The 15591-nt window shown below is 45.0% G+C and overlaps 1 non-coding gene across 1 annotated transcript; it reads left to right on the plus strand.

Annotated features, from left to right (window-relative positions):
• Nucleotides 1-1076: 1076 nt before the first annotated feature.
• LOC128058937 (small nucleolar RNA SNORA79) lies at nucleotides 1077-1226 on the plus strand. Its single transcript, XR_008200536.1, has one exon. It is a non-coding gene; the product is annotated as a small nucleolar RNA SNORA79 (small nucleolar RNA).
• The last annotated feature ends 14365 nt before the right edge of the window (nucleotides 1227-15591 follow it).

A 15591-nucleotide genomic window follows, 5' to 3' on the forward strand; every position in this document is an offset into this window, starting at 1 on the left:
GGAAGTTCAAGGCCATGGCCACAGAAACACAGTGGGTTCAGGTGTGGATAATCCTGTCCAGAAGACAGGGCACCAACAGCAGAGTCCAGGAAACAGGAGGTGAGATGTCATAGAAGTCCTGGGATTCTTGTGTGTGGTCCTTGCGTATGGGAGCAGGCATGTAGGAATCAGGGGATATCTGGGCAGTGTGACAGCTCCTCCCACCAAGGAGACTTTCCTGACTCCTTTTCCAGGAGCAAGGCCCCTCAGCAGGCTCCCACCTCCCTGCTCTACTTACCACATACCTTCCTTTACAACTGACAGCTTTCCTGGCTGCCTCAACCACTGAGCTCTCCTTATTGGCAGGAACCACATCTCACAGGAGGTGCAAAATGCTATGAAAAGGGAAGAGCCTGCCATTCAGGTTGACTGTGTGGTGAGGGGAAAAAAAAAAATCACTCTGGAACCGAAAGACAGACTAGAGCTTTACCACTCCACGTTTTGCTGTTTTGAGGACCAGCAGCTTTGGCACTGCCTGGGGCCCTGTTTCAAAGGCTGTGTCCTGGGCTCCACTCAGACCTCCTGAATCAGAGTCTGCATGTTCACAATAACCCTGAGTGATTCATAAGATCATTATAGTTTGAGAAGCAGTGGGCTAGAGAATTGAAGTTGGACCTCTGGGACTCTAAATTCATAGTTCTTTGAACTCACACATTTCCATGGTGCTTTGAAAGTCATATAGCACTCTGATGAATTTTCTCTTAATGCTTCCCCAGGCTGAATTGAGTAAGGGAGAAAGAGAATATTGTTAAAAAAAAAAAAAAGAATGAAAGAAACAAACAAAAAGCCTAGAAACTCACTAACAGAGTGCTTACTCTAAACCAATCACAATGCTATAAGCTGTCACAAAATACATTCTCTTAAGTCTCTAAAGCAAGCACTAAAGTTAGGGGAATAATGAGCCCATTTTCCAGATGGAGTCAGATTAAGGATGATTCACAAATTTTACCAAATTCACTCAATTTGGACTTGCTCAGCTGTGAGAAACAGAGAGGCCATCTTGATCTAACTCAATCAGAGCTCCTTATACAGAAAATAGGTTACTCAGTTCCTCTCACTGCTTGGAGCCTTAAGTAGTGGGATTGTAGTCCATCATATATCTAAGCTGACTTGTCTTCACTCAGGGCACCATGGGAATGGGTTTGCTGTCCATCAGTGCTTTCTGATTCTTGTGGAGTCCAACAGTTGGGGAAAAAAGGAAAGAAAGAAAATAGGTGACTCGGAATCCTAGGATAGGAAATTCAACAAGACCAAATGTTCCTGAGCCTTAAAGGGGACAGCAGTCGAGAACCAAGGTATCTGTCTTTGTTTCTTGGGAATTCAACTTGCCCTTGAGATGGGAATTCTTGTGCAAGTGATTATTGAGGGAGGCTCCTAGGAGGAAGGCGAGAAGGAATCAGGGCAGGGAAGGGGAGAGAAGAAATCTAAGCAGGAATGTCACCTCAGATGGAGACCAGCTCCAGCCTGATCTTACAGGGAGCTCCAGGGTATGAGTGGCACAGAGTCAGCCTCATCTTGAGTCAGGATGCCAGCCTTCTGTACTTCGTGTGAGTCAGTCCTCAGCAGCTGGTTGCTGGGGACAGATGAACTAACCCACCTGGCTGGGAAGCCCTAAGGTTGAGGGTTTCTCTGGGGAAGGAACAACTTTAAGGTGTTAGCAGCCAACGTGCACAGAAGCTGAAGGTATAAGGGCACCAGTGAAGGGGAGGGCCCGCAACACTGTGTGTGCCTCTTGTCTCTCCTTCTTGGGAACAATCTCTGCTCTAGCATGAGGCATCACTGTCTCTCTCTGCGCTCTGCTCCATTCTTCCCACCGCTGAAAGCAGTCCTCCAGTGGCCCACATGTATCTTCTCTGTGTGTGTGTGTGTGCTCTGTCCCTCAGTCATGTCTGACTCTTTGCAACCCCATGAACCGTAGCCTGTCAAGCTCCACTGTCCATGGAATTTTCCCGGTAAGAATACTGGAGCAGGTTGCCATTTCCCCCTCCAGAGGATCTTCCCTACCCAGGGATGGAACCTGCATCTCTTGCACCTCCTGTACCGGTAGGCAGATTCTTTACCACTGTGCCCCTTCTACTGCCTTCTCATTCAAACTTTTACCTGACCCAAAATGACCATTCCAGCTCAACGATGCCTCTGGACCAAAGGTTTCAGCTCACATCCTCACTGCTCAAGCCTCTTAGCCAAATGCCAGAGAGTGAAATCTGCTTTGCCATTCTTGGGTCCCAGCCAACAGGTGGAGCACCCTTGAGTCACATGTCTGCCTCAGTCCAATCACCTGAGACCTGGAATGACATAGTGGAACACAACCAGGAGAACTAGGGGGTGGGCTTATTCTTAGAAAAACTATTTGTGGGGCAGGCAGTGATGGAAATTTCCAGTTCTGCTCACTAGCTGAAATCCAAATTCACATTTCTCTGATGTCAAAGTTTATATTCCTGCCACATTGCTTCCCCTTCATAATGTGGTTGTTCAGAACAACTCTGCCTGGGTTAAAACCCCAGCTCAGCCACTTGCTAATCATGAAATCCTAGGCAAATTAACCTCTTTTTGCCTCCATTTGATCATATAGAAGGTGAAAATAGCACCTGCCTCGTAGGATTGATATGAGAATTAAATGAGTTAATTGTGTGCAAGGTGCTTAGAATAATGCCTGGTGCATAGTAAGCATAATAGAAGTGGATGCCAAATAAATTAATATAATAATTGAATTTCTCAGACTTTCTCAGCAAGAGAGAGAAGGAGTTAAACAGGCCTGACCCGACAGGGCATAAGCTGGCCAGCACCCCAGAGACTGTTGGCACATTGAGCTGTCTGGGATGAAGCCCTGGGAGACAGACAGGAATGTCACCATTGTGGCTCAGGCAAGAAAGACTTTTCTGACCCCTTTCCAGGAAACCAGTGCCATGGCAACTTGAGATGGCCTGGGGCAGCATGACATATAAAAGCCTGCAAGGATCATGCTGATAATAACATTTCTAATATTCTGCTATGGGTGCTACAGGTGCCTGTTATGGATTGAAATATGTTTCCTCCCCCCACACTCCCCCTCCCACACCCACATATGGAAATTCATGTGTTGAAGTCCCAACCCCACTACTTAAGAATGTGACCTTATTTGGAGACAGAGTCTTTACAGAGGTAATCTAGTTAATGATGAAGACTTTAGGGTGGGTCTGATCCCAAAATGACTGTGTCCTTATAAGAAGGAGAGATTTAGACACAGACATATAGTCTTCCTAAAGGGAAGACAAAGTGAAGAGACACAGGTAAATGATGGCCATCTGCGAGCCAAGGAGGGAGATACTTCCCTCACAGTCTTCAGAAGGCACAGACCTTGACAACACCTTGATCTCAGACTTCCCGCCTCCAGAACTTTGAGACAATGTTTCTGTTGTTCAAGCCACCCAGTGTAAGGGTTATGTATGGCTAGCACCGAAGCCAGTGTTTTTCCGTCTGCACCCAGGCACCATGCAAGACACTTCATATGGGTGCTTAGTTGCTCAGTCATGACTCTTTGTGACCCCATGGACTGTAGCTCACCAGGCTCTTCTGTCCATGGGGATTCTCCAGGCAAGAATACTGGCGTGGGTTGCCATGCCCTCCTCCAGGGGATCTTCCCAACCCAGGGATCAAACCAGGTTCTCTTGTATTGCAGGCAGATTCTTTACAGTCTGAGCCACCAGGAAAGCCCAAGAATACTGGCATGGGTAGCCTATCCCTTCTCTAGGGGATCTTTTTGCCCCAGGGATCAAACCAGGGTCTCTTGCATTGCAGGTGGATTCTTTACCAGCTGAGCTACCAGGGAAGCCCACTCATGGACCTTGGTTAATTGATCTTCCTACCCATCCTGTCGGACTTCTCTGGCGGCTCCGATGGTAGAGTCTGCCTGCAATGCAAGAGACCCAGGCTTTATCCCTGGGTCTGGAAGATCCCCTGTAGAAGGGAACACTAACCTACTCCAGTATTTTTTGCCTGGAGAATTCCATGGACAGAGGAACCTGGAGGGCTACAGTCCATGGGGTTGCATATAGCCAGACAGGACTGAGCTATAACACTTTCATCCATCCTGTAGGGTAGAGGTTGTACAGTACCAGTTTACAGACAGGAAACTGAAGCTCAGAGGAGGTGAGCACTCTGTCTGCAATCACACAGTAAGGCAGGGCTGGACCTTGAACTCCTTGTCAGCCTGAACAGTGCTGGGCACACGGGACACACTCGTCTGCTCCTTGGGGAGCCTTGAGGCACCATCACTAGACCAAAGACCAGGCTAACATCCAATCCAACAAAGCTTTGAGTGGGAGTCAGATCTGTCTTTCCTCAAAAAATTCAAATAGAACTACCCTATGGTCTAGCAATCACACTTCTGGGTCCTTATCTGAAGGAAATGAAAGCGCTATGTCAAAGAGATATCTGCACCCAGATGTTCATTGCCGCATTACTCCCAACAGCCAAGACACGGAAACAACATTAAGCACCTACTGATAGATGAATGGATACAGAAAATGTGGCGCATATGTACAGCAAAATACTATTCAGCTGTACGAAAGGAAATCCTGCTGTTTGTAACATGGATGGACCTTGAGGGCATTATGTGTCAGGCAAAGAAAGACAGATAACTACAAGATTTCACTTACATGTGGAATCTAAAAAAAGGGGGAGGGTGGAACCCAAACTCATAAAAACAGAGATCAGATTTGCGGTCAGCAGAGGAGAGAGGTGGGGGTTGGGGGAACTGAATCAAGGTATTCAAAAGGTGAACATTTCTACTTGTAAAATAAATGATCACTGGGACTATAGCATACAGCGTGATGACGGTAGTTAATGCTGCTGTGTGGTGTATTTGAAAATTGGGAAGAGAGTAAGTCCTAAAAGTTTATGTCACAAGAAAAAAAATCCATTTCTTTTTCTTTTTTTGTATCTATGTGAGATGATGGACGTTAAATTATTGATTATCATTTTGTAATATATGTAAGCCAAGTCATGCTGTACTCCTTAAATGTACGCAGCGCTATATAGCAATTATATCTCAACAAAACTGAAAGAAGAAAAGACTGTCCCTCCCCTCGGGAAGATCAGTTAAGAAGCCAGACCCCAGGGTGAAGCAGGTCTTGCCTGAACCCCTCCCTGTCTCAGTCTCCAAGAAGCAGAAGGACTGGGAATCGAATTTTCTTTAAAGCCCTTCCTGTTTCCTGGTTCCTGCCCCAGCCTCCAGCATCACCCTTTTCTGAACAGCCCCTCTCTCCCCATCTCGGTGCAAGAGCCCCTCATTCCTAGGAGAACAAGAGAACTGCTCTTAATTATCCCCCTGGAGGAGAGGCCATGTTTGAGGCTGGCTTGTATTCCTGATAGGAAACGTTCTGCCTCTCACCAAAATAAGCTCACTGACAACTCCCTCTGGGGCTTCATATCTGAGACATAGAAAAGACAGTGTCATCCCTTTGTGTGAGAGATGAGAGATCCACCAACAAAAGAAGCCCAGCAGAGGGAAATCAGAGAAGAAAGGAGAGGCAGCTGCAGTCACACTTCACACAGGGCTCTCTCTCCTAAATTAAATCTTCTTTTAATGAATATACGGTGAGCTTTTCTGATTATAGGGGGAAATAAACGTTGATTTGTAGAAAACTGGGAAAACACACAAAAAAAAGCACAAAGAAGAAAATTTAAATCATCCCCAACCCCAACTCTTAAAGAACACTGCTATTTATAGAGCAGGGGGAGATAAGTGTTATACATATAGGTACACGTTTTTATTGTTTTTAGTTGCTAAGTCGTGTCCAACTCTTTTGTGACCCCATAGACCACAGCCAGGCTCCTCTGTCCATGGGATTTTCCAGATGAGAATACTGGAGTGTATTGCCATGTCCTTCTCCAAGGGCTCATCCCGACCCAGGGATTGAACTGGAGTCTCCAGCATTGGCAGGTGTATTCTTTGCTACTGAGTCGCCTGGGAAGCCCACAGGTTCTCATAGATGTGTAAAATTCATTCATTTTCCTACTTTACAAATAGATGTCTAAAATTGATTCTGTTTTTTTCCCCTACTTTTTCCACTTAATATGTAGTAAGATGTGTTCTGCTCCAAGTCAGAGTGCTATTTGTTTTCTAGTATTCATTCTCCCAGGCTTTCCTGGTGGTTCAGACAGTAAAGAATCTGCTTGAGATGTGGGAGACCTAGGTTCGATCCTGGGTTGGGGAGATCCACTGAAGGAGGGCATGGCAACCCACTCCAGTATTCTTACCTGGAAAATCCCCATGGACAGAGGAGCCTGGCAGGCTACACTCCATGGGGTCACAAAGAGTAACTCGCCTGGTAAAGAATCCGCCTGTAATGCGAGGGACTGCGGTTTGGTTCCTGGATGGGGAAAATGCTCTGGAGAAGGGATAGGCAACCCGCTCCAGCATTCTTGGGCTTCCCTGGTGGCTCTGATGGTAAAGAATCCACCTGCAATGCGGGAGACCTGGGTTCGATCTCTGGGTTTGGAAGATTCATTCCCCTGGAAGAGCGAACAGTTACCCACTCCAGTATTCTGGCCTGGAGATTTCATGGACAGAGGAGCCTGTGGGCTACAGTCCACAGGGGTCGAAAAGAGTCAGTCACAGCTGAGCGGCTTTCACTTTCATCCACTCTCCCACTCTCCCTTTGGTTACAGAATCCACCAAAACCTTGCAAGATTGTTCATGATATTTTTAAAGCTACATTTCCCAACAACCTATTACCCCTATGGAGCGGTAATACTACCCCTCCATAAAAAAGAGTGAAATGATGCCATTTGCAGCAACATAGATGAACTTAGAGATTGTCACACTGAGTGAAGTAAGTCAGAAAAAGACAAATAGTATATGATATCAGTTATATGTGGAATCTTAAAAAACGATACAAATGAACTTGTTTTCAAAACAGAAATAGACTCATGTGTATAGAAAACAGTTACCAAAGGGAAAAGGTATGGGAAGGATAAATTAGGAGTTTTGGATTAGCAGATACAAACTACTATATATACAAGAAACAAAAAGGACCTACTATATAGCACAGGGAACTATATCTGATGCCTTGCAATAACCTATAATGGAAAAGAATCTGAAAAAGAATACAATTATATGTATTGGGTTGGCCAAAAAGTTTGCTTTATATATATATATATAACAGAAGCCCATGAACCCCAAATGAAGAGTGGCCCCTGCTCGCTGCAAGTAGAGAGAATCCTCACCCAGCAATGAAGACCCAGTGCAGCCAAAAATAAATTAATTTAACAAAGTCAAGAATCCTTATACATGAACCTGTAGGTATATTACTAATTATTTCTTAGGAATGTTTAAGGTCATATAATACAAAATTTGTAATGTTTTTTCTTTCACGATTTTTATGTGTTTGTTGAAGGAAGGTATCCAGCTTGGAATTCCACCTGAAAGTTCTCCTATACAAATTTTTATTTTTATAGGTTTGTAAGATTCACCCGTATTTATTTTTTATTTTTATTACCCTCTTCTTCCCATTTGGTTAGGAAGGAGTATAATCATGCAAGCTCTGGAGTCAGATTTCCTAGATTCGTGTGTGTGTGTGTGTGTGTGTGTGTGTGTGTAACCTTGGGGAAATTACTCAGTCTCTCTGTATTCCACTTCCTTGTCGTTGTTTTTTAAAATAGGTTCTAACAGTGCCCACCTTATGAAGATATGACAATTTAGTAAAACATTCAGAGTCAAGCATAACCATTCACTCACTAACCTTTCACTCTTATTTCTATTCTTTCTAGGACTGTTTATGACATTTGCACGAGTGATCAGTTGCTCAGTCACGTTTGACTCTTTGCCTCCCCATAGACTATAACCTGCCAGGCTTCTCTGCCATGGAATTTCCCAGGCAAGAATACTAGAGTGTGTTGCCATTTCCTTCTGGGGGATCTTCCTGACCCAAGGATCAAACCCGCATCTCTTGCATTACAAGTAGATTCTTTACCACTGTGCCATCTGAAAAGCTCCATTATGACTTTTGCTTTCTATTTTTAAAAAATATTTAGATGTATTCTAAACTATTTCAACTCTGACTGCCCACCATTGATAATTTTCACTCCCCATTCTTAAAATGTTTATTTTATATCTTGACATTTTCCAGTCTTTTTTTTTTTTTTTTTTTTCAGAAAAAAAAATACAAGTGGTGTAATTACTGTCTCCACATACTTGTGGATGTTTTTACATTGTCTTCCAACAGGAATGACCTCTTGCTTAAGCATAGAATTTGAGGGCAATTTTCCTTCAAAGCTTTGACTCTGTTTCTTTTCTTCTTCTGTATTGAATGTTGTGGAGAAATTTGCTCTCATGTTGGTCTGATTTTTCTCCCTTTCTTTTAAAAATGTTTACCTTCAGGTATATTCACAGGATTGTTTCTTCCTCCTTGAGATGTTAAATCTTCCCTGGCAGGGACTATGTGACGGTCCTTTTTTTTAATTTATTATATGGGAAGACTTTCCATCTGTAGATTCCAGTCTTTCTTCAGCTCAGTCAACTTTTCTGTAACTACGCCTTCAGGTACTGCTGCTTCTACAATGAGCACTGGTACTATTGTTTTCTTTTGCTGAGAACAATGTTCTGTATTTCAAATCTCCTGAATATTCTCCTCCCTCCTTCTAATCACTTTCAGCCCTTCAGTTTTGGGAGAATGTCCCAGTCATAGAAACTCATTTTTTTAATTAATTTTTTGGCCATACCACTTGGCATGTGGGATCCGAGTTCCCTGACCAGGGATTGAACTCTAGTCCTCCTGAAAATCTCTTAAGTCTCTCCATTTCTCTCCATCCTACCTACTCCCATTCTAACAGGTCTTCCTGCTTAGTCCCAACCTCTACAATTCATTCCCCACTGAGCAGGAGACAAAAGAGCATCTCTTTTAAAATATCACTTAAGTCATTCTTCTCTCATCATATAACATCCTTTATTGATTTTCCATTGCATTTAGAGTAAAATACTGTCACCTCAAGGCCTCCAACAAACTGCATGGTTTGGGCCTGTGGTTCCTAAGAGCTATCCACCGACCTATCCGACTCAGGCCTGCTGGGGTTGACAGCATTCTAGGATGGGTCCGGAGCTAGGAATGGTAGGGAAATGCTAAGAAGGAGGAGACTCGCTTGTGAAATACACCCCAGGCACATCTACCGGGACAAGGATAAAAAGAGGCAAAGATACAGGAGGTGAAAACACTGTATGAAGGAAGAAGTGGTCACAGTTTTGAGGGGCCATTAGGTTCCAGGTTCTAAAAATCAGACCAGGAAAGTAATAAAGAGCATATTTGTTGAGCACCAACTGTGGGCAAGCACTGTTCTATATATAGCCAATTTCATCTTCCCATCTTTATTAATTATCCCATTTTTCAGTAAAGAAACTCTGAGAAGGTAAATGACTTGCCCAAGATCCCATGGCTAGTAAGACGTGGGAACAAAGATACAACTCAAATCTGCATGACTTTAAAGTTTCTGGTCTCTATCTTTTGGCCTCCCTGAAAGGGAAATTCCAACATGGTGGCTGAGGAAGGAGCCATGTGGAAGTGGAACGCTTTCATAGGTGCCCCAGATGGAGATCAATTCTTTGATTTTAAGGAACCTCCAACCTTTTAGGCTAAATTTGCTAAAGCAATACAAGCAGATGTTCCTAGCGGGAGCACAGCTTTTTCCCACAATCCCTCCTATGAACCCACCGTGCTTGTTACCCTGTGTGTCCACCTAGCAGAAGGCGGCCTTTGCCATCTGCTCTTCAGGATCCTCAGAGATGGCAGAGACAAGCAGCAAAAGGAGTCTGGACTGCCAAGTCACCACATGGAAGGTTATCCATCAAATGCCCAATTGCACTGTCTCACACACACAAAAAATGAAAATTTTATTGTTGAAAAGGTCACTGAGATTTTGGACTTCTTTGTTACAGTAAATAGCATTGATTACACTGACTAATATTAATACAAATAATAACACAAGTTTAAAAGATGAGGCTCCAAGAGCCAAGGTTCATATTTAAGTAGTCCCACACCAAACTCAGGGCTCCTTTCCCCCATGGCTTGCTACCCCTGGCAACCCGAAGCTAGTCCTGGCTCATGCTCCAGCTGCAGTCCAAATGCATTATTTTTCAGTGACCCCATGCACAGTCACCACCCACATTCCTTGAGTCAGCGAGTCATTCACTGCAAGAGGAGGGTCAAAACTTTTCTTTTCCCCAAAAGAGTCATCCCAGCTGGTTATATAATCATCTACATTTAGAATGCCTTTACAGTAACCATGGAAACCATGACATGTGTGCAGTTAAACTTTGTTCAAAATCTGCTGATGAGGATAAAGAAATGGTTCCTTATGTGGACCTGAGAGAGACCAGGATAGTTCTTCTCCTTCTTCAGTGGGACTCAGATTGACTTCTGGCCAAGAGGAGTCAAGACCAGGAAGAGAAGGGCTTTCCGTATGGGGGTGACCAATATCTGAGCTGAATTTTGCCAGTTTAAACTGAGATTTTTCAGGCACAGAAGAGAGGAGTAGGGAGCTGTAGATGGGAGATAGAGCATGTGCAAAAGCCTGGAAGTGTGAAAGACCTAGGAAACAAGCAGATGGTTATTTTTCAAGCACAAGTATGGTGAGGGGTACAGTGGAGAGGAGAAGCTGGAAAGGCAGAGTGGAGGTAGGTCATCAAGGCATTTGTGTGCCAGGCTCAAGAATTCAGACTCAATTCTGCAGAGTCACCAGGAGTGTGGGAGGGGCTTGCGGAGGAGGTGAAAGGGGAGATGCTCAGCTTTCCTACCTCGCCTCCAGACCTAAGGAGTCAGTATCTTCCAGGGTAGAACCTAGGCTTCTATAGTTCTCCGAACGTTTCCAACAGTATGGTGGTCCCTGAAAAAATTAAAAGCAAAATTATCATATGACCCAGCAATTCCACTTCTGGGTATGTATTCAAAATTATTGAAAGCACATTACTTTGCCGACTAAGGTCCGTCTAGTCAAGGCTATGGTTTTTCCTGTGGTCATGTATGGATGTGAGAGTTGGACTGTGAAGAAGGCTGAGAGCAGAAGAACTGATGCGTTTGAACTGTGGTGTTGGAGAAGACTCTTGAGAGTCCCTTGGACTGCAAGGAGATCCAACCAGTCCATTCGGAAGGAGATCAACCTGGGATTTCTTTGGAAGGAATGATGCTAAAGCTGAAGCTCCAGTACTTTGGCCACCTCATGTGAAGAGTTGACTCACTGGAAAAGACTCTGATGCTGGGAGGGATTGGGGGCAGGAGGAGAAGGGGACGACCCAGGATGAGATGGCTGGATGGCATCACTGACTCGATGGACGTGAGTCTGAGTGAACTCCGGGAGATGGTGATGAACAGGGAGGTCTGGCGTGCTGCGATTCATGGGGTCACAAGGAGTCGGACACTACTGAGCGACTGAACTGAACTGAACTGAACTGATGGTATCAAAGAGGTATTTACACGCACACACACACACACACACACACACACATACATTCATAGCATCATTACTCACAACAGCCAAGAGACAGAAGCAACCCAAGTATCCACTATGGATGAATGGATAAAGAAAATGTGGTCTATACACACACGTAATATTATTCAGCCTTAAAAAGAAAGTAAATTCTGACACATGTTACAACATGGATGAACCTTAAGGACATTATATTAAGCAAAATAACCCAGTCACAAAAAGACAAATACTATATGATTCCACTTATACGAAGGACCTAGAATGGTCAAAACCATCAAGATCGAAAGAATGATGGTTACAAGGAGCCTGGGGAGGGGTAGTGGGGAGTTATTATTTAATGGACATAGAGTTTCAATTCTGCAAGATGAAAAAGTTCTGGAGATTTGTCGCTCAACAATGTGAATTTAATTAACGGTAACAGTGGTGAAGATGATAAGTTCTATGCTACGTGCATTTGTTGCTGTTGTTTAGTCACTATGTTGTGTCTGACTCTTTTGCAACCTCATGGACTGTAGCCCACCAGGTTCCTCTCTCCATGGGATTTTCCAAGCAAGAACACTAGAGTGGGTTGCCATTTCCTTTCCCAGGGGATCTTCCCCACCCAGGGATCAAACCCACATCTTCCCCATTGGCAAGTGGATGCTTTACCTCTGAGCCACCGGGGAAGCCCTGTGTGCTTTTGTTGTTGTTGTTCAGTTGCTAAGTCGTGTCCGACGCTTTGTGACCCCATGGAGTGTAGCATGCCAGGTTTCCCTGTTCTTCACTATCTCCTGGAATTTGCTCAAGCTCATGTCCATTGAGCCAGTGATGCCATTCAACCATCTCACCCTCTGTAACCTACTTCTCCTGCCCTCAATCCAAAAGACCCAGCATCAGGGTCTTTTCCAGTGATTTGGCTCTTCACATCAGATGGCCAAAGTATTGGAGTTTCAGCTTCAGCATCAGTCCTTCCAATGAATATTCGGGGTTGATCTCCTTTAGGATGGACTGGTTGGATCTCCTTGCTGTCCAAGAGACTCTCGAGTCTCCTCCAGCACCACAGTTCAAAAGCATCAATTCTTTGGCTCTCAGCCCTTCTTTATGGTCCAACTCTCACATCTGTACATGACTTCTAGAAACTTTCCAAGTGTATCTGAGTTCCCACAGCTGGGAGCCCTGGGGAGTCACTGATAGAGTTATGAATTACGCACAGTTAGGGGCATTATGAGGTCAAATTGACATTTCAGAATGAGCAACCTGGCTGAAAAATGGAAGAGTGGATCAGATGGGACCAAACTGTAGGTGAGAAACAAAGCGACCAGCTGGAAGGTTGTTCCAGACAAGAGGAAGTAGGGCTCTGAAGTCCTGAGCCTCATTTTATAGGTGAGAAAATGAGACTCCAGGTGGTAACTACCTTGCAGCAGGTCCAGAGTAGGTAGGATCACACCTACGTATGGTCCCAAGAGGTCAACCACACAAAGCTTACTGCTCTTTATGTCCAGTGCTCAGCTCCTGTTCAAGAAGCATGCTAAAAGATACGTGTGGACTTGAAGAAAAGGAGAGTCACTAACTGGGGGAAATGGCTGAAGAGCCTCCAGACCATCAGAGGGCCTTGGACCAGGCCCCACAGAAGGAGTATGATCATGCTGAACACTACTGCGAGCTTCAGGGACCAGAGCTGCTCCTGCTTTGGGCCAGAGGAAACAGCAAACGCCAGCAGGGATTCAGCCTCCTCCCAGGCCCCAAGGACATTTCACTGTCTCCTCCCACCCCAGGCCCTCTGTACTGGCCTTTCCCCTACAGGGAAATTTCTCTTTTCTCTCACTTTCAGACGCTAGTTTAACCCTTACTCATCCTTCAAATCTCAGCTTTAACCACAAAGAAACATTACTTCCCATGCACATACCTGCACACACACACATGCACACACCTGTGCACACACATACCTGCACACACATGCACACATATGCATGCACCTGTGCAAAAACATGCATACACACACACACACACACACACACACACCCCAGATCAACTCAGTGCTCCCTGTCATCCCTTCTCATCATCCCCTCTACTTCTGTGAACCCGTTCTGTCCCCAGAGGAAACACACAGCACAGTCAGGCTGAGTAGCTGAGGGGAGTTGTAAAGAGGGATCATTTTACACAAAGGCTCATGCAGTGCTCTGGACTAGAAATAGCGGGCATGATGAACAGCCCAGCCAGAGGCCCAGCGGGGACGAAGCTGTACAGAACCTGAGAGCTGGGTGGAGTGCGATGGCCTTCAGTAAGAACACAGTCTATGATCAGTGATCTAGGGGAGTAAATACCCCGACTGCATTTCCCTCCCTTCTTCTGGTCTGCAGCCAGCCTCCCCATTGGTTCTGTCCAGCCTGAAGGCAGAGAATAGAAGAGCTATTCAAAGTAGTCCTCAGAGGTCATCCCCCAGGGCACAGAGAACAGTGGAGGAAGGAGGAAGGTGGACCGGGAGAGACAAACAGAAGGCACAGAGCACTTGTCCCACCTTGTAATTAAAGGAATACAGAAGCCTGAGAAATTATGCAAAGCCTGTCTGTCTGATTCAAACTTGAACTCCATGAGGGCAGGAACAAGGTCATCATTTTATTTCTTGCAGCTATCACAGCACCTGCACACAAAGCACTCTTAAATAGTCACTGAGCGAATGAATGAAAAAATAAATGAGCAGATGAATGAATAAACTCCTAAGTATGAGGGGAAGATACTCACAGAGGGAAGGCCTCGGGATCAATCAGGAACAGCCATAAAGCTGAGGAACATTGTCAAGAAGTATCAGACATGACCTTCAGCCCCTTGTCATCCAGCCTGGGGCTCAGCCCTGTCCAAGGGCAGGGCCTGGACTGTATGGTGCTGCCCTGACATACAAAATCCTCTCCACTGACTCAGAGCTGGACCTTCCTCACCCAGACTCAGTGTGGGACTCCAGAGAACCCTATCCCTGCTACCCACAAACTCATCTGGAAGGTTCTGCCAACCACCCCTTCACCACCATACCTGACCCTTATATAAGATCACCTGCCTGATTGTCCTGGGGTCACCATACCTCCTCCATAGTGTGGTAGGACCATGGTCTGTCCCCTCCACCTCTACCATCTACCCACCATTTGGTCCTACAGCCATTTTACACCCCACCTCACCAAGCCACATCTAGACCAGTCTCACTGTCTTCCCTCTTGGCTACTGCTAAAGTCTCAACATTCCAGATTATAATTTCTGCATAACATCCACCCAATCAAGGTGGCTGGTGGGGAGGGCGTATCCAGGATCTACAGGCTTTGCTCCTGAGTTATATTTCAACCCCCAAAGGTCTGGCTCTGCCTTTCTGTCACCTCCCTCTATATGGAGAAGGATACCAGATTTGCCATGTATGGATATAAGAGTTCATCACACAAAGGTGCCCAGCTGGATGGAACAGTGTGGGTTGAAATCCAACCCACACTCCACTGACCAAACTGTGCGCCTGGCATGAGCTGAGACTGCCCAGAGGAAGGAGTATCTTTTCTAATTTGAACAAAGATGCGTATAGGTTAGGGGGCCTCCCTAAAACAGGCTCTACATGAAATCTGTGCAAAAGAGTCCATACCGCACATAGCTGGAGCCTGAAATATTCTCTTTATATCTCTGATTTTCATGAAGTTAGATGGCTTCAAGGCCAATCCTTCCCATGGAAATTCATTACTCAAAAAAGACCTTCTGGAGTAACAAAAGATATCATTGCAATTACGCTTATCAAAAAAAAAAAAGCATGACAATCAATGTCTCATGCACAGACCGCATTTCAAATGCCCTTAATCAATGGCTGTGCTAATTACACATTTATTGCAATTAATTTCATTTCAATTATGCCTTAATTACTAACCTTGAGTGAGATTGGGCAGCTCAGAGAATTTGTGTCACCATAGAGCTAGGACCCAGAGATAAGTTGCCGTCCTTCGATTGAAAGATGCTGCTCCATTAAAAGTTAGTTTATTGGATCAAGGCTTTTTGGGGGAGGAGGGGGCTGGTTTCTCCAGGGAGGCAATTCATAATGTGAGTCTGAAATTGAATGTAGGAAAGCAGGCAGCTGTGGTTACTAATTAACTG

Source organism: Budorcas taxicolor, chromosome 13, assembly GCF_023091745.1.
Source record: "Budorcas taxicolor isolate Tak-1 chromosome 13, Takin1.1, whole genome shotgun sequence".
Classification (NCBI taxonomy): domain Eukaryota; kingdom Metazoa; phylum Chordata; class Mammalia; order Artiodactyla; family Bovidae; genus Budorcas; species Budorcas taxicolor.